Source organism: Equus asinus, chromosome 1, assembly GCF_041296235.1.
Source record: "Equus asinus isolate D_3611 breed Donkey chromosome 1, EquAss-T2T_v2, whole genome shotgun sequence".
Taxonomy (NCBI): Eukaryota; Metazoa; Chordata; class Mammalia; order Perissodactyla; family Equidae; genus Equus; species Equus asinus.
The window spans coordinates 98,807,127-98,834,660 of NC_091790.1; the positions used below are offsets into that span (position 1 = coordinate 98,807,127).

Sequence of the window (27,534 nt, forward strand, 5' to 3'; positions counted from 1 at the left end):
AGCATGCAATGAAGCTGAATAGTTATAACATTCTTTTAAAATTCCAAAATCTCTTTAAATAAACCAGCCAAAATCCTCTAAAACTACTGTCATGAGGGATATAAAAGAAAAGAATGCTCAGGATTATGTCAAGTTACCTGCAGAATATTGTCCTTAATATGGACCCCTCCCACAGTGCCTTTCCCACCTCCTTTGTTCCAAGTTCCACAGGAAGACGCATTGACAATAGTGCAATTAACCTTAAGCTAGAAATCACCTGTACTTAAGGAAAATGTTTGCATGCATTTGGTGTTGCCTGTCTTGTCTTCCAGGGTCTCTGTGAGACAGTCACTGGTAATGAGCTAAAGAACCCAGGAAAAGGGTTCTGTGAGCCAGGAGATAAGTGAAGTTGCTTAACACAAACCAGGCCTTTGACATTTGTTATTTAGAGGTTCTTTTAATGGTCAAAATATTTGCTTTTCCTTTACATGCCTTCCAAGAGTGTTTATCTTCACACAGGCTAGTTGGGATTTCAAGTTGAGCAGAGATCAGGGTCACACAGAGCTGCCTCGTCTTTTCTCAAACAACTTTTTTGAAAAAGCAGCTGCCGTGTCACTGCAAGAGGCCTGACCACAGAGGAAGAAAAGCGGGTGTGGGTGGAACGTGGCCGTCAGTGAGCCCTGGACCCACTCTGGGCCTCAGTTCTACAGGACAGCAGGGGCTCTCTGATTTCCATGGGTCTGGGTGTGTCAGGGGTGCGACGGTTCTCATCACAGAATTTTCTAATGTAATTCTCCAAACAACCTCGTGAAGTAGGTCCCAATAGCATGCTGGTGCTAGAGCTGAGGAGAGAGGCAAGCAGTGCCTCAGAGGTGAGCAGGTCCACATCAGCCAGGATCACATGGATGCAGTAATTTGGAAGACCTCACGCGATGGAGAAAATATTGGAGAAATTGTTCCAGCCTCTCAGATTCAGTTTTTAATTAAAGAAAAATGACCATAAAGTGCAGGAGCTTCAATCTGAATCTTAAGTAGCTAAGGATTATGTCATTGACAAATTAACTGGGTTTTTCATGTTAGAAAATTAAGGTGAATCGTGCCTTTTAGCTTTCCCACAATATGGTGCCAATTTATTACTCTGCCTATGTGATGAACTTGATTAGTTTCCATTAAGATGCATTAATTCAGATTGTTTGTTTACTTTTTAAAAATCCTAAATAAAGAGCTGCTCACCCTAAAGTCCTATCTTTCTCGTTTCTAGAAGACTGAGTGAAGAAGTTTCCTTTGGGTGAATCCATCTCATCTGCCTCTTTTCTTCAGGCAACAGAAAGCACACCACAGCCCTGTCTCATTTTTCAAAGCCTAAAGTCCTTTAATAGTCTCACAAAAGCTACCCAGATCAGTCTTCTGGGACACCAAATATGAAGTTAGGATTTGGGGTCTGACATAACCCAAAGTCAAGGTTCTATGGTCTTACCCATGCTGGGGGCCATTTCTCCAACCCACCCTGTTGCCAAGATCCAACATTGGCATCTAGTGGCAGCTTTCTGGGAGATTGAGGCTGACTTTCTTGTCTGCTGCAAGCCCAGGACAGCCAGTCCTCCCCTCAATGAGGGACGTTAAGTCTTTAAGTACATGGGGGCACTTTTGGTCCATGGTGGTCATAGAACTTAAAAGAAATCTAAAGTTTCAATTTGCCAATTAAACAGTAGACAAATTATGAGTCTTTACCCACATCTTAGGCTAAGTTTTTAAAGTCCTTGACCTCTGAAATCAAATGCTCAGTTTCAATATGAGAGACAAGTACAAAGTTCACAGCTTTGACACCTGCCCGTATATCTATGTGTGTTATAGATCAGCGGAAGCCGTTTCCCATGGCTGAGTGTCAAGAATGGCTGATACGCTGTACTGGAAAACCTGTTTGCCATGGGGCTAAAAAGTAAAAAGAATTGGGTGAGTATAAAATTATAAGACTAGAATTTGAATATAGAATTATAAAACTACAATTTCAGTATCATTATTTTTATTGGATTTTAAGTGAAACAATTAAAAATTTTTTAATTACTAAATTTTTACAAATTTTTCAACAAAGACACAGGTACGTTTCATGTACTTTATGATGTTCTGGCTTCATAAAGAAACTAAAACTATGCACCAGAAAATATCCTGCTAGTAAGAAATAGTTAAATCTATTTTAGTATTTGAGAAAACCCAGATTAGTTTATCATTTTAGAAAATTAACTAATATACAGACCAGACCTATCTGGCTTAGAGGACAAGGCCAGCGTTCCCAGGTAATTGCTCTCTTGTTGGTTTCAGGAGGTTCTTGGGGGCTCTCTGTGCCATGCTCCCACAGACCCTCAGGCATCGCCAGGTTCAAGCTGCCTTCTGTAAAGGTTGGGTTCATTCTGGACTCAACTTCAGGGATCACACAGCCTCTGGGCCCAGATGTCTACCCATAACCACAACTGGAAAAGGATTTAACTTAAGACTTTATGAAGACAAAAAAGAAAAAGAAAGTAATGACTGAGCTTGACTGAACCCCGTGGCCTTGAATATGAGTCTTGAGTGTTTGTACAGCACAGTCAGCTCGGGCTCGGTCTCCTGCTCCTCCTCCTCCCTCAGGGATCATGGGCAGCAGATCAGCCTCTGCTGAAGCCCAGGTATGTGGCCACAGTGATGGCTGCTTGTGTGATTCTGTACTGAGATGCCACTTTCCCACTCAGGGCTCTTATTTCTCCTTGGGAAAAGTCAATGGTGCTACAGCAACTCTAAACTCAAATTGGGACTGATGATCTATAGTGATATGAGGGTGGCTCCCTCTCTTGGCCAGGTTTTAATTTCTTCTAAGAGCCAATGCTTTTCACGTGCAGGGAGATGCCTGCCCAGCTCTGTTCTCAGGGACCCCTCTGTTCTTGCTGCTTCTCTTGGTGATGGGCTGATGCCCTGGCAGTGACCAGACTCACCTTCTGCCTGCTTGACTAAGAGAATACCTGACTGATGGGCTGTAAGCTCAGCGGGTATGACGCTGCATGCGTTCCCTGTCCTCCTTGGGATGTTGCATTATTGCTGTGGAAACATAGATGAAACACCTACATGTATTGTTACCCAACAATACCATGTTCCGATCGTTGCTTTATGCAATCTCATGTCTTCTAAAAGTTCTTATAAGTTTTCTGGTGCTCTTCATGTGGAGGTGGATTACCATCTTGCTGGTATCATTTCCTTTCCACGTGAAGGACATCCTTTAATGTTCCTTGTAAGGTAGTGTCTTAGTTCCAGCTGCTGTAACAAAACACCACAGACTGGGTGGCTTATAAACAACACAACTTTACTTCCCATAGTCCTGGAGTCTGAAGGTCTGAGATCAGGCTGCCAGTGTGGCTGGGTTCTGGTGAGCATCCTCTTCTGGTTTGCAGATGGCCTACTGCTCCTTGTTTCTTTCCATGGCGGGAAGAAGGTGAGGGAGCTCTCTGGGGTCTTTCCTATAAGGGCATTAGCTAATTCCATTCATGAGGACTCCACCCTCATGGCCTAATAAAGGCTCCGCATCCTAAAACCATCACATTAGGGGTAAAGACTTCAAAATATGAATTATGAGGGGAAGCGCATTCAGATCACAACAGGCAGGTCTACCAGCATGGAGCTTTGTTTGTCTGGGGACGAAGTTATTTGGCTTTATTATGCACAGGACTGGAAATAGCTGGTGACTTCTACCTCCTCCCTTCCTCCCACATCCTTGTATTCTCAGGTAATACCATAAAGCTATTCTGCCTTTTGAGCACTCTCTAATCAGCTACTGTGTGGACCAGCTATGCTCTTGCCAGTCTCATTTTCACCATCATTCAGTCTCAGTCCATTTTTTGAAAAATCTAGACTTTCTTTTCACTATTTTCCCTATCAGGGGCTCCTTTTGGGTCTTACTCTCGGGTGTTCTCCTCAGTGACCCCCATTGTCCTGAAGAGTGTCTTCGATTTGTGAGTTTGGAGGATTTATAGACCCTGACCATGGCAGCCCCATCCAGATTTGGTGTGAATTTCCCTTGTCTCACCCCCAAGTTGAGTGTGAACACCCATCCTTCTGATCCTGTGCCTCCCAGAGGGGCCTGGCCTGCTGGTGATGGGGCTCTCTGTTTCTCAAGCCCAGTAGAGCCCATTTCCTCTGCTCTGCTTCCCCCACTTAGGCCTCAGTTGATGTTGTCTTGTCCCCACCAGCTCTTGTATCACAGCTCACATGGCATTTTGTAGACAAAAGCCATGAGGCTTTAGGTTTGCTGTCTAATTCTCTAGATATGTTTTTTGGGGATATTCCAGGACATTTAAGAACTACCTGCCACTGTACTGTCTTCTCTGATTCTTATCTATCCCAAAATGTTTTTTTGTTTTCTGTGGGGTTTTTTCCTGAGGAAGATTAGCCCTGAGCTAAAATCTGTTGCCAATCTTCCTCTTTTTTTTTTCCGAGGGAGATTAGTCCTGAGCTAACTTCTATGCCAATCTTCCCCCACATTATATGTGGGTTGCTGCCACAGCATGGCTGACAAGTGGCATAGGTCTGTGCCCGGGATCCCAACCCACCAACCCAGGCCACTGAATCGGAGTGTGCCAAACTTAACCACTATGCCACGGGGCCAGCCCTCCCTGCCAAAGTTTTTAATGCTTACCTTTGGATTTTTATGGGCATAATCACATATACAGATAAATACAGTTTTATTTTTTCCAGTCCAGTGTTTATATTTAACATCGAATTGTACTGATGATAACTTCCTCAACAATGTTGAATGATCACGCTCATGTTGCGCCTCTCTCTCTCTCTCATATTCTTGGTATCACTGAGGACCGTCTAGTGTTTCCACGTTAGGAGCAACTGTTTTGAAACGAGTATTATTCTTTCTGCTGGGTAAATGCAGTTTTGTTCCCATTCTTGAATTTTGAAATCTACTTACTAGCTATTAATTTAGCATCTCGACCACTATTTTGTGAGACAGCTTCTGCAGTTTTTCTTTTCTGGTCTATATTACTTATACTTTGATACCAGAGTTAAATTTGCTTGGTAAAATAAATGGATTTTTTTCATCTTTTTGCATATTCTGGAAAGGTTTTAATGTGTTTAAAAAATATGCATGAATCTAATATCTTGAACTCTTTGGAAGCTGGAGACTTCTTCTGGGAATCCCATCTTAGGTTTGAGTGTTATTTCTTCCAATAGTCTGGGGATCTTCCTTATTAGAAGACTAATAAAGAAGCACAGACATCCTTTCTATGCCCACAGGGTACTTAAACCTATTAATAACCCTGCAAGGCATGTGTCTGCTCCTGTTACAGAAGAGGAAACTGAGGCTCAGAGAGTTCCACTGACTTGGCCCAATCCCCAAAGGCCAGAGGAAAAAGGACCTCGTGCTTCAACCCGAATCTTTGCAAATCTTGTGCTCTTGTTTCTCCTGCGGCAAGCCCAGTCTGGTGACTACTGTTTATATTAATTATTATTTCTTCCAAGTTGTTAAAGGAAATAGCTCAAAGAACAGTACATTCCTGCCCGTCATGAAGTTTCCTCCGGAGCCCTCACTCAGCCATTCAGAATGTTTCTCGAAGTTGCCGTCGGCGAGCCCAGCTCGCAGTAGCAGCAGCCAGACTGGTTCCCGTGTGAACGGTCTGGTTCTGGTTAGGTCCGCTGGTTTAAGGTCCTCCCAAGCATTTGTTGTGTCTGAAGCTTCAAAACCAGGTGGCCCATTTCCCAGATGTGATGTTGGCAATTCCCAATATTTTTCCCCAAAATCAGAAGTTCTGTCGGCAGCTTTTCCTGGATTTCTTCTCGTTGGAATTTTTCACATTATTCTAATTTTTACTTGCCATAGCAAACCACTGCAGTCAAATAGCCTTTCACAACTCTTCCAACTGCTGGTGGCTGGGACTTACCTGGGCCAAGGGCATGTCTTCTCATAGCCCATTGTTGCCAATCATGGCTCTAGGTCACCTAGAAAGGCAGAGGGAACTTTGTGGATTGTTATGGGATATACTGCATGTCCATATGGATTAGCAGAGGTCCTGGTGGGGGCTCCCTACAAGGCGGCTGTCTTTCCGCCCTTCCTGCCATGCTGTCTAATTCCAGCATGTCAGGGTCCCCAGTGTACTGAAACAGGAAAGTTTCTTAGGAAAACTACAGACCTTCATAGCTTCCTCTGCAACCTGTCCAAATATCATTAAACATGAATTCTACTCTGCATTCACTTAACAGACTTTTTAAGAAATTAATTAATTAATTTTTTTGAGGAAGATTAGCCCTGAGCTAACATCTGCTGCCAATCCTCCTATTTTTGCTGAGGAAGAATGGCCCTGAGCTAACATCTGTGCCCATCTTTCTGTATTTTACATTGGACGCCTGCCACAGCATGACGTGACAAGCAGCGCATAGGTCCTCACCCGGGATCAGAACCAGTGAACCCCTGGCCGCTGTATTGGAACATGCGAACCCAACTGCTGTGCCACCAGACCGGCCCCTCACTTATTTAAAACCCATACTATTTGACATTTATTTGTTTTTTTTTCCAACTTCTTTGACATATATTTAATATGCTAAAAGTCGCACATATTTAATGTGTACATTTTGACAAGTTTGGATATATGCATACACCCATGATACCATCACCGTGAAGTAAAAACCATATCCACCACCTCCATGAGATTTCTTGTGTCTCCTTGCTGTTTTTATATAAGATCACTTAGCATGAGATCTACCCTCTTAACAAGTTTTTAAGGGCACAATACAGTCTTGTTAACTATAGACGCTGCCGTACAGCAGATCTCTAGAACTTAGTCATCTTATATACCTGTAACTTCACACTCACTGAGCGACCCCCTGTTTCCCCTCCCCCAGCCCCTGGCAATTATCATTCTACTCTCTGCTTCTATGAGTTTGACTATTTTAGATTCCTCATATAAACGGAATAAAGCAGCATGTATCCTTCTGTGACTGGCTTATTTCACTTAGTTTTTATTTCCTCCAAGTTCATCCTTGTTGTCACAAATGGCAGGATTTCCTTCTTGTTTATGGCTGAATAATATTCTCCTGTGTGTGTGTGTGTGTGTGTGTGTGTGTGTGTGTGTGTATAGTTATAAATATATATATTTGTCTATCAATGGACATTTGGGTAGTTTTCACATCTTGACTGCTGTGAATAATGCTGCAGTGAACATAGGGGAGCAGATAGCTCTTTGAGATCCTGCTTTCAATTCTTTTGGATGACTATCCCGGAGTGGCATTGCTGGTAGCCTAAGGAGCACACGCCTTGAAATCACAGGATCTGGGATCCAGTCTTCTCATCAGCTGCACTGGCTATGTGATGGTAGGAGGGTCTCATGAGGTCTTGGAGCACTGGCTTATTCACAAGGGCACTGTGTGGATCACTCAGGTCTGCGCTAGATATTAGTGGATGGATGAAAACAAGCCTTGCTCATGGAGTGCTTGTTAAAATCACCGGAAAAGAAACCTGTAGCAGTCTTTGATGATGACCCTCTGTGACACAAAGGCTTCCCCTGGAGAAGAAGGGGTAGCAGGACGGGGCTTTGGGGGCTGCTCCTCCTCAGACCCTGCCTCCGCCTCCTTGTTCATATTGACATTAATGCCATGTGTACGACTGACAAGCTCTTCTGTCTCACTCGTGGGAGGGCCACTTCCGGATGGCTCCCTGGAGCAAGGCCCCGCATGGAGGAGCTGAGCACCCTCCCTGTCTCCGGCGGGTCGTGGTCTTCAGCCTAGCGGAGGGTTGGCTGCGTTACACAACACCACTTCATTAAGAATTTGCAGCTCCGTCACACTTGGGATTTGAGCCAACATCTTCAGGAGGTAAAAAACGACCACGTTTACTCACCAAACAAAACAACTCCAGTGCAACTTTTAGCGTTGTTTCACAAAGCATAATATTGTTGTTTCTTTCTTAGGAAGTTCCTGTCATTCTTAAACAGTCAAGAACTTTATGGTTCACTTCTTGTTATTTTGTTAGTTGTGTCCTGGATACAGTTTGCATGTGTAGTGTAAACTCAATTGTACACTTGAGTTTATTGCTGTCTGAACAAAGACTATTGCTGATATAAGGGCCTGTCGGGAACTTATTTCAACACAGAGATCCATGGACTGGGAAATCATCAGGTGCCCAAGGATTCTTTTCTTCCATCTGGCTCATTTACAGGGTGTTTAACCGATTTCACTTACGTCTGCAAAGAAGAATTATGTCTGATCGAGTTTTCTTGTTTCATGGACAATCTAGGAAAAAATAAAACATTCCAACACATAATTTTTAAAGTTTCTGACAGTGCAGCCTTTTTTCCATGTTAACTTTTCCTAAATTCATTTATTCTATGTTGAAAATTAATGAAATTGAGAATATTTTGCTTCTAGGTGAGCGTCCTAACATTTTAAAAATATTTCACTTGTTTGGTATTTATTGACCCTACTCTGATGACCTCTGGGTGAAGAATGTGTCCAGCGAGGAGCATGAGATGGGAAATGGCCTCAGGCCTGTTGCCCTTGTGGAATTTGGCAGTGGACAATAATAACAAAATCACGCACCTCTCAGCGTATTTGGGGATGAAATAACAGAAGAGCTGGTGGAATGTTCCAGTCCTTCAGGAACTCTGCTTCTCACTCAGCAGTGCGAGTGATTTGGGGCTTCATCAGATCCTCTCTCTGCTCACTGAGCCCCTCCAAGAACAGTGGGTAACAGCATAGCCATTGGAGCCACACGGCCGGGGCTGAATTTTGGATCAACCCCTTACTAGCCATAGGATTTGGGCACATCGCTCATCCTCTCTCAGTTTCTGCATCTGTGCAAGGGATCCTACAGGGCTGCTGCGTGGTTTGCAGGAGGTGCCCTGGAATAACAAGCGCTCTGTGAGTGTTAGATACCCACCCCCAGGGCCCCTTGCAGCTGCCTGAGGACCAGGCAGGGCTAGTCTCCATTCAGGTGGGGCTCAGGCCCTGGCAGGTCATGGGCGCTGTGTGCGGTTCAGTGTTTCCACCCTCAGAAGATCACGCCTGGGATCTGGCAGGGCTCTTTGGGCTTGGAATTCTGCCTGAAGGTGGTCTTAATTTTGCAGAAGACCTTAAATTTTGCTAAAATATCATTTTCAAATTAACAAAGACTTATTAAGCACCGATTGTGGTGCCTGTCACCAAGTTCTGTGCTCGATGATAAGCTCTGAGGATACCTGGATAATCACTGACACATTTCTAACCCTTCCTTACCTTCTAGTGTAATGGAAAGATAGGCATGGAAAGCATTGTTCTCATGTAGGAAAGTTCTAGAAAGAGGTCTCTGTCAGAGAGTAAAGTGGGGATCAAACAGGGAGACAGAGGAGGAAAAGAACAACCGATGTGGAAGAGCAAGATTTCCCCCTTTATTTAGGAGATACATGCACCTAATGAGGGCCCTAAGGAGATACATGAGTCAGATTTCGAAGTCATCCAGGACTCAAATTCCTAGACGAGAATGTCTCAAGGATGAGAGTCACCTGCTGCTTCTGGAAGTACCAAAGCTCATGCTCACTTGAGGTGGATGGATGAGGACCAGCATCAGGTTGAAATTTTGTTGTATTAGGGAAACTGGATTTCATAAGAAAAGTCTATCATTGAAAAGAAAGAAGAAGAAGATGAAGATAAAGGGCCAAAGCCCAGAAAGAGGAGAGATAAGAAGTCATCATTTTGAGACTTTGTATCTGGACGTGATGTCAGGATGGGGAATTGGGACCAACCTTCCCCCTGAGGACTAGTGAAAAGCTGCACAAAATATTTAGCAAGAGTCTTCTAGCTGCCAAGTGGAGCGAATCCTGCAGGGAAAGAAGAATGGAAGGAGGGAGATTATGTATGGACTTACTTTATTAGGCCAAGCAACAAATAATAGTGATCTGAACCATAACGTTAACAATGGAAGTAAGTGTTTGAGGAATAACTGGAAGGATTTGCTAGTATTGGACAGGGAGTAATCAAGAATTACTCCTAGTTTTAAATTTTGATCAAATAGTTGGCTGGTGAGGACATTTAATAGAGAGAAGATTGAAGAAGAAGAGGTTTGGGACAAGTTTTTGTTGAGATGCCTGTGGGATCTCCAAGGTAGATGCCAGATAGACAGTTGGACATTGTATTGGTTTAATAGGGCTGCCATAATGAATACCATAGACTGGGTGACTTAAATAATAGAAATTTATTCTCTCACTGTTCTGGAGGCTAGAAGACTGAGATCAAGGCATCCGCAGATTTGGTTTCTTTAGAGACTTTGGCTTGCAGATGGCACTTTTCTTGCTGTGTCTTCACATGGCCTTTCCTCTGCGTGTGCCCATTCCTGGTGTCCCTCTGTGTGTTCAAATTTCTTCTTCTTATAAGGTCACCAGTCAGATTGGATCAGGCCCATCCTAATGGCCTCATTTTAACTTAACCTCCTCTTTAAAGGCCTATCTCCAAAGATGGTCCAATGCTGAAGTAGTAGGGGTAAGGGCTTCAACATATGAATTTCAGCCATGGGGGAGGGGCACAATTCAGCTCATAAGAGATAGACAATGCTGGCGCAGAAAATGAAGTTTTGGTTGGACATATGAATTTGGGAGTTTTTTGCATAGAGATGGTGTTTAAAGCCATGAGAGAGAATACAGTCACCTCGAGAGAGAGAGAAAGAGAGAGAGAGACAAGAAAAAGAAGGAGGCAGAGAAGAGGAAGGGGGAGGACGAGGAAGAGAAGAAGAAGAAGAAGAGAAAAACAAGCTTCAAGAGCTTATTTATCTCTTGGAACACAATTATGATCTTTATGAACATTATTTATGATCTTTGCCATTAAGATTACAGCCGAAAAAGAAGGATGATCTGAACTCAGAATGAAAAAAAAAAACAGTTAGAGATACAGGGTGAAGACTGGTGGAATGTTGAGCCATGAATTTCAAGAGAAGACTGCTCAGAGGAAGTGGCATTGGGCAACTGTGCTGAATTCTGCCAAGAGGCTCAGACAAGTATAGTGAACTAGCCTCATGGAAGTCATCCTTGGCCTGGGAAAGCACATTTCTTGCAGGGCTGTGGAGACAAAACTAGATTGTGAATGTTAAAAGGGTGAACATCCTGCAGCAATATGGTAGATCAGATGTATGGAGAGAATTCCCAGTACAGAATACCTAAAATACTGGTAAAACACACCAAATTGATTTCTTTTTAATGCCTGAAGAAGTGAGAAAGTAAAGTAAATCCTCAGAGCCCAAAAAATCTGAGAAAAATAGAATCCATAGAGGTGAGAGGTAAGTAGTCCTGGGTGTTTACTTTGGTAAAAACTCTTAATTCTGGACTAACATAGGATCCTCTGCAGCTTGGGGAAGAAAGTGGAAGCTGAGCCTAGTTTGAGCAGAATGGGAAGCCAGATAGACTAACCCCATAGAGGTCAGGCCCCTTAAAAGGTAAAATTTTAGGGGTCAAATTCTAAAAATGTCCTACTCTTCAGACAGAGACCATGTGGATACATGCTTGACTTGGTCTTGGCCTTCAGTCTGGGTGGAGAAAAAATAACTCATCAAGAAATTCCAACAACAAGCCTACACAAATGTGTTTGTGTCTGGAATTTCACTTTTTTTTTTTTCCTTAGGAAGATTAGTCCTGAGATAACATCTGCTGCCAATCCTCCTCTTTTTGCTGAGAAAGACTGGCCCTGAGCTAACATCCAAGCCCATCTTCTCTACTTTATATGTGGGACGCCTGCCACAGCATGGCTTGACAAGTGGTGTGTAGGTCCACACCCAGGATCCAAACTGGCCAACCCCAGGCCACTGAAGTGGAATGTGTGAACTTAACCACTGCACCACCAGACTAGCCCCTGGAATTACACTTTGTGTGTGTGTGTGTGTGTGTGTGTGTGAGATTGGCCCTGAGCTAACATTTGTGCTAATCTTCCTCTATTTTATATGTGGGATGCCTGCCACAGCATGGCTTGCCAAGTGGTGCTAGGTCTGCACTTGGGGTCCAAACCTGTGAACCTTGGGGGGCCGCTGAAGTGGAGCATGAGAACTTAATCACTATGGTACTGGGCTGGCCACGTGGAATTACACTTTTTCTGCATCTCCAAAACCTAAACTAAAATTTAATTTAAGGTTGTTCTGGGCTAGCAGTGCCCTTAGTTAAAAGCAAACCCTCCTTGAAGGAAGGCATTTTAGACTCAGGATTCAAGGAACTTTTACACATAACATTCCAGGGAACATGACTTTTAAATAAAAACAAAATAATGCTAAAACACAGGAAAAAATAAACTGCCAAGAGCAAAAGTCGACAGAAACATCAAACATCAAACTGGTAAAAACACCAGATTTTGCCATTTTTTGATACAGACTATAGAATAAGGGTGTTTATATGGTTAAATAAATAATGGATATTGAAAATATGACAACAACCAGACAAAACATAACAAGGCAGATTAATATAAAATCAATGTATAATATTTAGAAATGAAATATTTAAGCATTGAAATATGAAAATAAATAGATGTTGTAGACAGTAGATTAACATACTCAAATAGAGATTTATGCATAATTGGAAGCAAGACTTGAAGAATGCAGCATAGAGAGACAAAGACACAGAAAATATGAGTGATGAGTTAAAAGAAGTAGAGACTAGTGAGATAAGAGCCAACATATGCTTAATCAGAGTTTTAGAAAGACATAATAGAGAAAATGGGAGAGAATTAATACTCAATAAAATAGTGGCTAAAATGGCTCTGAGTGGATAAAAGACGAATTCTCATATTCAGGAAGCCTAAAGAATATCAAGTAGGATTAAAACAAAATTGCAACGCTACGTTAAGGCACAGGGAGAGACAAGTAGGCCAAGAGAAGAAAATAAAATTCAGAAACAGAGTTAAGCACATGTTGAAACTGATTGTTGATGCCTTGCAAATTGCCTGGGGTATCCAATAATCAATACATCATGCTGGAAAAGTCAATTATCATAAGGGAAAATGAAATTGCATCCCTACCTCACACCATTAATAAGGAGATGAATACAGTATTGAATATGCCTCAAGTGCAGGTCAGTCTTTCTTCTTTGTTCTCTGGAATCTAAAATATGCATGTGTATGAGTCTCAATAAATGGTCTTTGAATGCTAGCCATTTTAGAAGGTATATCTCACATTCTACATCTGATTTTCCCTTGGAGAGATTCCCTCTGATCCTAGAGCTTGCATTTAAATCCATGGTGGAGCCTCAAAGCTACATGCTGACTGTGAAGTGAACTATACAATTATTAAGCCAGAGGCCAGATGATGATTCAATTCTCCCTTTGAATTACATAAGTGTTAAATTTTATGGACAGGCGCTTGTTTTCAGACCACGGTGTGACTATAGCCACACAATATAATGTGTCAGAGATACATGCTACCTTGCTCAAATCCACATACGCAATTCAAGTGTAGACAGCTTTCTGCCCCAGAGAACAGCACATGTGGGTTCATTCAAAATCTTTCTAGATCCATTATTTTCTGGATTTTAAAGTTTCTTACAAGCCTATATGTCTGATTTTATTTCTTTCCTGAGATTTAAAAAAAAATCTTATAGAAAGTGCAGCTCTAGTCATACCTCTCACTCACTTTCCCTTGAAAGATCGTACTAATTTAAGGGAAACTGTAAACTTATTGGGCTTTTTAATATGTTTAAGCCTTTTGTCTTAAATAGAAGACTATTTTTTGCCAAAAATAAAAAACTAAATATCAAAGGTTTAAGATTTTATTTAAGATTCCAGGAGTAAAAGTTGATTAGAGGGGTGTAATTTGGCAAAAAGGTTTTTTTCTTTCATTTTTATTCCAAATTAAAGAGGGCCATGATGAAGAGCAAGAGTCTCCTTGCAGAACGTTCTGGATGACAAATATAGCGTGAAATCCACCAGTCTTCATAAAACTTGTCTCTTTTAGAAGCTAGAGTCTTTTCTATAATGTTTGCAATCCTTCAAGAATGTCTCGTGCTAAATTCTTACTGTTAACTATTTTTCTTGTTAAAAATGGTTTACAAACCCCTTACCCTTTTATTATGTTATAGTTTTAAAGTGTTCCTATTATTTACAAATATATCCATTTTACATTTAAGTACAAATGCAATCTTTCTTTCTGTGGTATTAAATTACCTTCTTCATTTATGCATATTTTACATTTGTTTATTAAATGCCTTCTCCCCTCTGGGTGCATTTGTTCATTCAATTGCTTAAAACATTCACCAGTAGGTAAACTTTCAAGTCACCTCCATTATATTCTATTTCCATTACTATTATGTCCTTAGATGTGCTGTTGAAAGTTTCAGGCATTTAACTGATTCTTACCCACTTCTAACTTTCAATGAAGACTGGTTCTGCCAAGACATTCTGTCCCTTGTCACTGTCCTGGTCCCTGTCCCCCCTCCCCTGGAGCATTAGCCTGCCTGCCCTAGTGCATTAGTCCCCCTCTCCTAATGCATTAGCCCCCGTCCCCTAGGACGTTAGTCTCCCTCCCTCAATGAACTGACTTGCTTCCATAAAATAATCAAGTCTATGTTATTTTGAACACTGCATTAAAAAACGACCAAGGCACTGGGGCGAGGAGGACAAATGCACTAGGGGGAGGGGGGCTAATGCACTAGAGTGAGGGGGACTGCACAGGTGAGGGGGTGACTGCATGTGGGAGGTAAGCAAAGCTAGAAAGAAGCTGATGTGGGGGTGGGATGAGTGGTGACCAGACAGTTGATCAGGGAATGTATTTTCCTGAGATCAGCCCATTCTGGCAGGGGCTGTGAAGGAGGGCTTGTTCCTCATTCCAGTGCTCAAGGGTGTGCTGAGTTCAGGGGTCTGGGGGAGGAGAAAAGCCTGACTAAAGACTAGTCAAGTCAAGTTGGCAGCGTTCTGCCCAGATTGGTTAACCAGGACACAGAGCTCAACTGACAGTTCATGAGATGAAGAATGGGAATTCGGGGCCCGTGTCTGGCGTCGTCCTAGCTGAACAGAGGGCACCATGGGTCTTATTTGAGTCCAGTGGGGAAGGGCAGATTTTTGGGATTGGCCACTTCCCAGAACACAGATGTGTGTGGTGGGAGGATTTCTTGGCCTTCTGTTTCCCAGGAGCACAGACTCAGGTCAAGTTCCAAATTGTCACATGCTTAAGGCACAGTATCTTAGATTATTGTCACTTACACAGATTGTTTTGTTTATTCTTTTCTCATCTCCTGTTGTGTTAGGAGAAAGAATGCAATCCTTGGCTTCTGGAAGGCACGCATCTGAGTTTCTGCCTTTCTGTTACCCACCTGTGTGGCCTAGGGTGAGATCTTTCATCTACAGGTGAAACTGTGAGGAGAGGACCTGGATTGGTTTAGTCCTTCTATTGACTCCTACCTTATCGTGACTGTGGCCTCCCTGAGGCCAGCATCCTTCCCAACCCATTACTGAAGTCACAGGAGTTACCCTCTCTGCCCTTTCATCCCCACCCCTCTGATCTTATATTCACACTCACCCAGCATGTGCTCGGCATGTAAGATCTATGAGATCCTGCCCTGACTGTAGGGGTTTTTCTTGATATTATTAATCCTACATAATTTGTCTTTTTCATAATGCAGTTTTCAAAATAACATAGACTTGATTATTTTATGGAGGCAAGTCAATTTGTCTTTCCTATAACTCCAACCTCTGGCCCTTAGTGTAATGCTAGGGTGACTGTTGGTGTGTCTGAAATATTACATGATGCTTTGATAGATCAAATCAGGGGGTGTTAAATCAAACATTTCCTATGCAATTCCAATGTCTCCTACAGTTCTACGACAGATGAATGTCATCTACATCTCATGCTTTAGAACTTATGGAAACACTTGTACCATGTTTCATGATTATCCTCATATTACAGAGAAAACCAAGATTCAGGAAGATATGATTTGCCCCAAGTCACAGAGCTGTTAGATGGCAAAGCTGGGATGCGACACCAGACCTTTACCTCCTTAGATTTGCTCTTTCTTTCACATTACAATTCTCAAGGATATCACACTTCATGAAACATGGTGGTACAGTAAACTATTCCCATTGGGATAAAGAAGATGTAGTATTTATATACAATGGAATACTGCTCAGACATAAAAAAAGACAAAACTGCGCCATTTGTGACAACAGAGATGGACCTTGAGGATATTATGCTAAGTGAAATAAGTCAGACAGAGAAAGCCAAGTACCCTATGATTTCACTCATATGTGGAAGATAAACAAACACGTATATAAGTAGGGTAGATTGGTGGTTAGCAGAGAAGTGTGTCAGGGGAGGGCAAAAGGGGGTAAAGGGGCACATATGTATGGTGATGGATAAAAACTAGACTATTGATGGTGATTATGATGCAGACTATACAGAAATTGAAATATAATAACATATACCTGAAAAGCTAAAATGATTTCAATAAAACAATTAAAAAGAAAAAACTATTCCCACTGGTCTCCTTAGTGAAAAATGGCTGAATCTAAAATTCTTACCCTAACCCTCTCCCCAACCCCTGCCTTGCACTAGTTTCTTAAATTGCTTTATTTTCATAATGATACACAGTACTATCTAAAATTCACCTTTTATGTATATTTTATACTTGCTCACTGGCTGCTTCTCTGTTAATGTGTTAGCTCCAGATGATAGAACTGTCTGTCTTGTTTATAGCCATATATTCCTGGCCTAGACCTGCTGTGGGTACACACTAGGTACTCAGAAAATACTTGTTGAGAAAATGCAGCAAATAAGTTTTGTTGCCTAAATTTGTTGCTGATTCTTTCATTGAACTATAGTGAAGTTTCCCATTTTTGTATCAAATGGTAAAACACTATAAATTCGAAACCATGTTCTAGGGACTTCCAGCCTGGAGAAGAGGTAGACCTGTTTCTGTCTGCTCCCCCATGAAGCACGACTACAAACCCTGGAAGTAATGGGAAAGGTGATCAAAGGAGAGCCCTAGAAGGTAGTAAGAAGAAGGACAACTGGCTTGGGCTCCAGGATCAGAGGGACAGCACAATGCCAGTGCTTTGCATGTCTCTGCACCCAACAAAAGAAGCAGACCCCAAGCCCACGTTTCCTCTGACCAAACAGCAGAAGGCAGCAGAGGGAAGCCCACTCCCCACTCTGGTGGAGTGGGAACCCCACTGGAAATGCCAGGAGAGCTGGACACATCCTGATCTCCACTGGTCACAAGGGCCAGGAAGGACTGGCCCCCCGACCGGAGACCCTGAGCCTTGGCAGGGCATGGAAGGGGGCCCCAAATCCTGAAACCCCTTTCTCCCACCAGTGAGCAATGGGGAGGGAGGGAGGAACACAGCCCAGGAGAGGTCCTGGCCAGTATGCTTTCCCTGCACAGGCAAAGGGGTGCTGCCACACAGGGAAGTCCTTGTGGCCCTGACAGTCCCCTCCCCACTGGGACACAAGGATGGAAGGCCCCCAGCCGTGGTGGATGGCCTTGCCTGGAAAGCACCATTGTCTTGCATGCCTAAAATCACCCCTCCTCACCCCTTAGACAAGGGAGAGCAAGGAGCAGCTTTTAGGGGATCCTGATGCAGTCATCCAGCTGGGGAATCCTCCTTTCCCCCTCACAGAGACTTGCAGTGACCTTGCCTGGAAATCCCTTCGCCCCTCAGGCAGAAGCTTCAGGGGCCACTGGAAGTCTCAAAGGCATCAGACAAGCCACAAAGATCAAAATAGCATGGAAATATTCTGATGATCAAACTGTGAGTGGGACGATAGCCCACAAAGCAGGCCAGCACCTGCACACTAAATGGAAATAGGGTAACATCCTGTGGAAATAGAAGATTTGTATAGGATGCAGAGTCTCCTGTAATCATGGACAAATGTCCAGGATACAACTGAAAATCACATCAAGAGCCAAAAAATTATAATTGAATGAGAAAAGACAATTAACTGATGTGAAGACCAAGATGAATCAGATGTTGAAATCAGAGAAGGACTTTAAGGCAACTGTCATGAAAATATTTCAATTATCCATGAAACATTCTCTTGCAAAAAGAAAGCAGAAAGTCTCAGAAAAGAAATAGAAATTATGAAACATAACAAAATGGAAATTATGGAAATAAAAATTGCAATATTAGAAATTTAAAAAATAAATTTGTAAGATGGGCTCAACAGCAGAGTGGAAAAGACAGATGATAAAATTGGTGAATGTGAGGATGGATGAATAGAATACACCAAACTGAACAAACAGAGGAACCAGATGGGAAAAAATGAACAGTTTCAGAGACCTTTTGAACAATAACCAAAGATCCAACATTTGTGTAGTCAGAGACCCAGAAGGAGAGGAGAAAGAGAGTGGGGCTGAAAGAGTATTCAAGAAAACTGGTTAAAAACTCCTAAAATTTGGTAAAAGGCACAAACCTACAGATTCAAGAGGCTGAGCAAAAACCAAATAGGATAAACCTCAATAAATTCATGCCAAGAAACATCATACATAAACTTCTGAAAACTAGAGACAAAGGAAACATCTTAAAAGCAGCCAGAGAAATTACACATTAACCACAGGGGAACACCAACTTGAATATCAGTGGCTTTCTCCGTTGAAACCATGGAGGTCAGGATGAAGCAGTAGAATATTTTTCAAGTGCTGAAAGAAAATAATTGTCATCTGTGAATTCTGTATCTGGTGAAACTATACTTCAAAAATGAAGCAGAAATAAATATATTCTCAGAGGACGGAAAACTAAAATAATTGGTTGCTAGTATATTACCCTTAAAGATTGGCTAATGGGCGGCTGGCCCCGTGGCCGAGTGGTTAAGTTCCCTTGCTCTGCTGCAGACGGCCCAGTGTTTCATTGGTTCAAATCCTGGGTGTGGACATGGCACTGCTCATTAAGCCATGCTGAGGCAGCATCCCACATGCCACAACTAAAAGGACCCACAACGAACAACATACAACTATGTACCGGGGGGCTTTGGGGAGAAAAAGGAAACAAATAAAATCTTTAAAAAAAAAAAAAGATTGGCTAATGGAATGTCTCTGAACAAAAATGAAGTAATAATTAATAACAGTAATAAAATCGAGGAACTTCAATAAGGAAGAAAGATCAACAGATAGAGCAGAAATATGAATACATACAGTAGGCTATCCTATTCTTTATGCATTTTGTAAGTGACGTTTGATGATTGAACTAAAAAATTATAACGTCAGCTGATACCCAAAACAATGATAATTTTGGGGTTATGAAAAGTGGGGAGGGTAAAGAAAACTAAATGGAAGGAGGTTTCCACACTTTGCTCAAAGTGGTAAAATGTTGATGTCAGTAGACCACAATTTATGCTTTTATTAATACCCAGAGTAACTATTGTGAAAACTATACAAAGAGATACACTCAAAGCTATACAAATAAATCAAGACAGAATCCTAAAAAATGTTCCAGTAACATAAAGGAAGGCAAGAAAAAAGAGAAACAGAGGAACAAGAAGTAGGGGAAACAAATAATAAAACGGCAGACTCAAGTGCTAAAATACAATTACTCAAATGTAAATGAGTTAACTATGTCAATTAAAAGAAAGAGATTGGCAAAGGGATAAAAGAAGAAAATACAACCAAACTGCCAGCTGCTTACAAGAAATTTTCTTCAAACTCCACAACATAGGTAGGTTAAAACCCAAGGAAAGGAAAAAGGTATACCATGCAAAAATTTATATAAAGAAAAGCCGGAGTGGCTATATTAATATCCGACAAAACAGGTTTCAGAGCAAAGATTTCTAGAGACAAAGAAGGACATTACATAATGATAAAGGGATCAATCTACTAGGAAGACTATAGATCCTAAATAGATCTATAAATAGACTATAGAGTATAGAACCTAAATGTGTGCACCAAACAACAGAGCCTCAAAATACATGGAACAAAACCAGAAATAGCTGAAAGGGAAAAGAGAGAAATCCATAATTATAGTTGATGACTTCCACACCCCTTCTCAGAATCTGATAGAACTACTAAAAAGAAAATCAGTAAGAATATAGAGGAACCAAACTACACAACCAACCAACAGGATCTAAGTGGTATATATAGAACACTCCAACCATCAACAGCAGAAAATATATTTTTCAAGTACCCGTGGAACCTTCATCAAGTTAGACTGTATCCTGGGCCATAAAACAAACTCCAACTAATTCAAGTGAATTGAAATCATGCAGAATGTGTTCTCTAACCATAGTTGAAAGAAATTATAAATCTGTAACATAAAGACAACAATCAAATCTCTAAATATGTGGAAATTAAACAACACAATTCTAAATAACCCATACGTCAAAGAGGAAATTTCAAAGGAAATTTTAAAAACGCGTAGAACTGAATGAAAATGAAAACACAACATATCAAAAAAGATGAGATGTTGTTAAAGCAGTGCTGAGAGGGAAATCTATAGCTGCAAATGATTTCATTAGAAATGAGGAAAATCGAAAATGCCCTAAGTTTCAAACTCAAGAAGCTAGAAAAAGAAGAGCAAAATAAACACCAAGCAACCAAAAGAAAGGAAATAATGAAGAAGAGAAGTCAATGCAATTAAAAATAAGAAAATCAGAGATCAATGACAGAAAAAACTGGTTCTTAGAAAAAAAATCAACAAAATTGTAAAAACTCTAGCAATGGTGAATAATGAAACCAAAAATTGACAGAAGCAAAAAATCTCCAATATCAGCAATGAAATAGCAGATATTATTACAATTCTTGTTTCCATTAAAAAGGTAAGGAAGGAATATTATGAACAATTTTGCTCTAATAAATTCAATGACTTAGAAGAACTGATCAATACCTCAAAAGCCACAATCTCTAAAACACAACTAAGATGATGTACATAATCTGTGTAACCCTATAACCAGTAAAGAGGTTGAACTTTTCATTTAAAAGCTCCTATAAAGCAAATCTCCTGGCCTCGAAGTTCGCACTTGATAATTCTATCAAACATTTAAAGAATGTCCACCAATTTTACACAATCTTTTCCAGAAACAGAAGAGGAGGAAACATTTGTGAGTCATTTTATGAAACCAAAACCAGATGAAGATGCTACCAAAAAAAAGGAGAGAGAGAAAACCACGCGGCAATACCTATCATGGACTTAGGCACAGGAGTCTTCAACGAAATATTAGCAAACTGAATCCAACAGTATGTAAAGGGAACTACATACTGTGCCCAAGTGGGATTTATTTCAGGTATGCAAGCAGGTTCAACATTCAAAAACCAGTCAATGTAATCCATCATATCACCAAGTGAAAGAAAAAAAATCATACGATCTTATCAATTGATGCAGAAAACACATTTGAAAAAGTCCAACACCCACTGATCATAAAAACTTTCAGCAAGTTCGGAATACAAAGAATTCCTTCAACTTAATAAAGAACATTTACAAAAACCTACAGCTGACATCATACTTATTAATGAAAACAATCCTTTTTCTCTAAGATCAGAATGAGACAAGGATATCTACTTTCATAACTTTTCCTCAGGAAAGCATTGGAAGTTTTAGCAATAGGGCAACACAACAATAAAGCAAGGAAAAGAAATAAAAGACATATGGGTAGGAAAAGAAGAAATAAAAATGTATTCATTTACAAATGACATGTTTGTCTATAGAAAAATCTCAAGGAATATATAAACAAATTCCTAGAGATAATAAGTTAAGGTTGATAAGTTTGCAGGATACGTTTAACACACAAAAATCAATCACACCTCTATTTACTAATAAGGAATATGTACAAATGGAAATTTAAAGCACAGTAGCACTTACAATTACTAGAAAAAGTGAAATACTTAGCTACACACTTGACAAAACATCTACAGGATCTGTATGGTGAAAATGACAAAACGCTAATGAAAGAAATCAAAGAAGACCTAAATAAATGGAAAGACATACCATGTTCATGGACCAAAAGATTCAACATAGTAAATATGTCAATTCTCCCTAAATTGACTTATAGATTGAATGCAATTTCTATCTATATTCCAGCAAGAATTTTTGTATATATAGACAAGATTATTCTAAAATTTATATGGAAAGGCACAGGTCCTACAATAGCTAAAACATTCTTGACAACCATAATAAAGAGGTAGGACTCACTTTACCCAATGTTCAGACTCACTATATAGTAGCTATAGCACTATATGTAGCTACAGCAGTCAAGACAGATTAGTATTGTGGAGGCACAGACACTTAGCTCAGTGGGACAGAATGCAGGATCCCAAAATAGACCAACACAAATATGGTCAACTGACTTTTGACAAAGGTGCGAAACCAATCCAATGAAAGAAGGACAGACTTCACAAATTGTTCTGGTGCAATTGAACGTCGATAGGCAAAAAGAAAGAATCTCATTGTAAACCTGACACAAAACAAAACTCAAAATGGATCATGGACTTAACTGTAAGACATTAAGTTATAATGCTTCTATAAAAATAGAAAAAAATCTTCAGGATTCAGGGCTTGGCAGAGATCTTAGGCTAGACACAAAAAGCACGATCCATAAAAGTGGAAATTGATAAACTGGACTTTACCAAATTTTAAAACTTTTGCTCCATAGAAGCTTTTATGAAGAGGATAAAGAGGCAGATTAAAGACTGGGAGGAAACATTTGCAAATCACATGTCCAATGAAGGATTAGTGTCTAGAATATGTACAGAACTCTCAAAAGTTGATAGTAAAAAAACAATCCAATTAGAAAATGGGCAAAAGACAAGAGACATTTCACTGAAAGGATTATGCAGACGAGGGGCAGGCCCCGTGGGGCAGCGGTTAAGTGTGCACGGTGGCCCAGGGTTTGCCGGTTAGGATCCCAGGTGCGGACATGGCACTGCTTGGTAAGCCATGCTGTAGTAGGGGTCCCCCATATAAATTAGAGGAAGATGGGCATGGATGTTAGCTCAGGGCCAGTCTTCCTCAGCAAAAAGAGGAGGATTGGCAGCAGTTAGCTGAGGGCTAATCTTCCTCCAAAAAAAAAAAAAAGAATATGCAGATGGAAAATGAAAAGCATTCAATGTCATTAGCTATCAAGGAAATGCAAATTAAAACCACAATAGGATATCACTACACACTTATTAGAATAGCTGGAATGAAAATAATGGTAACACCAAATGCTGGTGGGGAGACTGGATCATTCATCTGTTGTTGGTGGAAATGCATTATGATATAGCCACCATGGAAAACAGTTTGGAACTTTCTCATAAAACTAAACATGCAATTACCACGTGACCCAGCAATTGTACCTTGGGGCATTTACCCCAGAGTAAGAAAAACTTATGTTCACACAAAAACTTGTATACAAATGTTTATGGCAGCTTTATCCTTAATAGTCCAAACTAAAACAACCCAGGTGTCCTTGAACAGTTAAACTCTGGCACATCCAAACCATGGAAGACCATTCAGCAATAAAGAGGAAAGATATTGACACACACACACCAACTTGGATGGGTCTCCAGGGAATTATGCTGAGTTAAAAAAAAAAAAAGCCAATATGAAAAGGCTACATACTGCATGCTTCCATTTATATAATGTTTTTGAAATGAGACATTTTTAGAAATGGAGAACAGATTAGTGGCTGCTGTGGGTAAGGGTTTGAGGAAAAGGGAGATGAGTGTGGTTATAAAGAGTCTCTCATCCTTGTGGTGACAGAACTGTTCTGCATATTGTCTGTGGTGGTGGTCACATGGATCCGTCCATGTGACAGAATTGTGTAGAACTAAATACATACACACAAATGAGCACAATGAAATGGGAGAATTCTGAATACGCCATGGATTGTGTCAATGTCAATAGCTTGGTTGTGATAATGTGCTAGAGTTTTACAAAATGTTACCTGTGAGAGAAACCAGGTGAAGACTACAAAGGATCTCTCTGTATTATGGCTTATAATTTCATGTAAGTCCACAATTATCTTAATAAAATTTCAATTAAAAATGTATATGATCTTTCAAGGATTTATTTTTAACAATTGATATTAGGGACACTCAAAGTTGAGTTGTCCATGAAATATTTTACAGCTGAAGTAACTCTGAAGGAACTGGCTATTTTTTTTTCCAAATATAAGGTACACATTTTAAAGTACAAATATTCTGCAAGATATGAGCAAGGACTTGGAAGCTAGGAAGCTTGGCTTTCATTTTAAACTGTAAGATTTACTAGTTCTGTGACCTTGGGAAAGTTACTTATCTACCTCAATTCCCTCACCTATAGCAAGCTGATAGTAGTGGCACCTATATGGAAAACTGTTATGAGGATTGAAGGAGTTAATAAATTTAATACCTTTAGAATGGTGCCCTGTACTTAATAAGGTACCGTGTGAGCATTAGGTACTAAGAGTACCCATATGTTCTTTGAGTCCACCACAGAATTTGTATCTGCTAGTGCTTGGTCTTAGATATGTTAAGAAGCTACATTATCCTTTATGCCTGCTCATGTATCATTCAATCCTTTGGAACTATGACTTAAAAGGTAAGTGAGCATTCTGGGTACAGGATGCTGGACGTTGTGTGTCGGACTTTTGCTGCGCAGGGTTACAATCTGAAGGCACCAGTGAGCCTGAGCTCTCCTCCCTCGGAAGGCCTCTGCCAGCCCCTGACCCCAGTGAACCCAAGTCTCATGAATACAGCTCTGCCCTGCATGCTCCTCACCCCACTGTACACTCTGATGGGCATCCCGCTCCAAACCCAAACCTCCTGAACTAACCTCATTAAACTTCAGGACCTTCTTCTTGGGGTCCCGATCTTACAGTTGGGTGAGTGCTCATGCCCAGGCTATCTTTGCATGACTTAAGGTGATACCATTTTTGCCAATGACCAAGAGCCCATCACGAGTACTTCTGGAGCCATCGGGGTGACTTTTCAGGCCCTGAGAAACCTAGGGGTCAGAAACACCAAGTTCACAGCAGGACTGTAGATGAGGTTTGCTGAGTCAAGGGTGTCCCAGCCAGCCAGGAAAGAGCAGTGGCTCACTCCTCTTTGAGAGAACACATCCCTGGAAAGATGAGTAAGGAAAGGGATAAAGGGAACTGGTCAAGTTTCTGTGCTATGTGCCAGATACTCTTCATATATTCTCTTATGTCTTTTTCAGAACCCAACTCTGTGAGGTCAGCTTATTCTATTTCACTTAAGAGGATAGTGAGAGCCAGATGCTCAGAGGTTCTGACTAGTGCAGATGGTGAGTTCCAGAGCCAGGAGTCAAACCTCGGCAGTTTTTATTGCACCCACTGCAGTTAATAAAACTCCCTTTCCCTACACTGCGGCCAACGCCATAGTCTTGAGCCAAAGGTAGAATTGAGGTTGAGAGTCAGGCATGAGTAAACTGTCATGGGAGGACCAAGAAGCCACTGAATAGCAGCGACAGGAGCGGGGCAGGGATGGTGATCAGCAGGCAAACGGGAGGTCGGGCAGATTTTCACAAATGCAGAGTTGCCAGGTCTCCTGGCTTCTCCTGCTCCAGCAAGGGTACCAGCTAGACACTGGAGAGGCCTTTCAGCCTCTGAGAGCACGTGCGATCCCTGTGATGAGGAGAGACCATCTTTCTTCCTGTGGTTACACAATATGGCAACCTTACCTTCACATGGGCTCCTGAGGGCATGATCACACTCCTGCATCCCTGGTGACATTCTGACAACTGGTGAGCTGTTGTCATTGTGCTGTCTTTGCTGTTTCTTGTTTCCTAACACAACTTTACCCTGCCTCTTCCATCCTTCGTCCTCCTGGGTTTTGCAATCTGCGAAAGAACAGAAAGAAGTTGTTATGAGAGTTATATACAAGAGAAAGTTATCCTTGAAAATCTGGGCTGGGTTAGCCTGGAAATAGCTAAATATTGGTTAAATCAAGCCCATGGAAGTTCTTACACACAGAATGAAACTAGTTACTCATGCGTTACCCCATGAGCAGAGCACAGTCGCAGAGGCTCAAGGTGGAGTTTGGCGAATCCAGAAGGAAGAATTTCCTTTAACAGAAAACTATTCTCACGGTAACGGAGCACCAAGGGGGCACTAGAGACTGAGTTCCCTGGATGGTTTGTGAAAAGGAGGGTTATCTTCCGCCTCTGAGGCTTTGCAGCTGAGTCTTGCCAAAGTAGGTGACCACCATAATGATTTCTCAAGAACTCTTCTCTTAGTCCTTAATTAGCATTTTTATGTGCTTTCCTGGAGTTCATTCCAGAAAGGCAAATAAATCATGTGCCTCATTGTCCTTGCTGAGGTTCCCCCGCGGGATAAATGTATCTTATTCATCTTTTGGCAATGAGCTCCTATCAGTTCAGTCTTAGCTCAGCCAAGACTCTGCAGCTCTTTCTGGATGCACATAGTGTGAGCTAGAAGGAGATTTAATCCGTTAGCTGTGCAGCAGAGATAACCTTACTTGGTCTCTAAGTATATTTTGAAACCCTTATTTCCTCTGCAAACAGCTCCTTCTTGCATTTTTTGTAAAGGGCACTGGGTGTCTCTGCTTGGGCCTGCCTACTGCAGGACAAGTTCTGGACAAGGAAGCAGTAGCAGGCTCCTCCTGCCTGGCCCTAGGACCCCGAGCTCAGCTGTCTAGAGGTCCAGCCCCTTTGGTGTGACTGCCTCTTCTTCTGCCCACAACTTCTAACCGCTTTCCCACCTAGTCTCCTTAGCTAAGTTCATACTCTGTCCTTCTCGAGGATTCTGGATGCTGAGTGCCTGGCACTTGCTGAGATTCTGGAAAGCCACACCACCATTCCGAGCCCGAGTTCCTCATTTATTTACCGGCATGAGAACTATTTCCCTTCCAGAGTTACTGTAAAACTTGAGTATTAAATATTTAGTTTATTAACATTTAAAAATCATTAACATTTACGGGGCAGGCCCAGTGGCGCAGTGGTTAAGTGCGCACGTTCCGCTTCTCAGCAGCCCGGGATTCGCCGGTTTGGATCCCAGGTGTGGACATGGCACCGCTTGGCACACCATGCTGTGGTAGGCATCCCACAGATAAAGTAGAGGAAGATGGGCACGGATGTTAGCTCAGGGCCAGGCTTCCTCAGCAAAAAGAGGAGGACTGGCAGTAGTTAGCTCAGGGCTAACTTCCTCAGAAAAATAAAATAAAATAAAATAAAAATCATTAACATTTACACATACAACAGTAAAAAGATCTGCGTGTCCCTTTCTGCCAGTTGCAGAGCGCACACAGGACTCATGTGCTCCGGTGTGTGCTGGCTGCCTTCCTCAGACCCGCACCCTGCTCTGTCCAGCCTGTGAGCTGAGCCCATTTGTTGGTTTTCTCCCCCTACTTTGGCTTCCACATCTGGACCTAATATCTTGCCTGTCCGAATATATATTTTAAGGTGGATTTAATATGTTTCTTGATTCCGAGAGGAGCTTGAGGAGTCTGTGTCATTGTTATGCCTATTCTTGCCCTCATATCTAGTCCTGGCCTCTGACTGGCCTTCCCCTTTGTCATCCAAGCATGCAAGAATTTGCAAGAAATCAGCAGAGTGCAGCAACACCAGACAAGAAGGCCAAGAGCTCATCTGCCTGTGTAGTGAGCTGCGTGCAACGTGGGAGCCTCTTTTATCAGCAAAAGCATCTTAGATTCACCGACCACTCACTGCTGCTCTCTT

At 41.5% G+C, this 27,534-nt stretch overlaps 1 long non-coding RNA gene across 1 annotated transcript; it reads right to left on the reverse strand.

Annotated features, from left to right (window-relative positions):
- Nucleotides 1-2,011: 2,011 nt before the first annotated feature.
- Nucleotides 2,012-26,211, reverse strand: LOC139042643 (uncharacterized). Its single transcript, XR_011499604.1, has 3 exons — nt 25,837-26,211; nt 25,519-25,677; nt 2,012-8,235 (listed from the first exon to the last, which is right to left on the reverse strand). It is a non-coding gene; the product is annotated as an uncharacterized lncRNA (long non-coding RNA).
- Nucleotides 26,212-27,534: the final 1,323 nt, after the last annotated feature.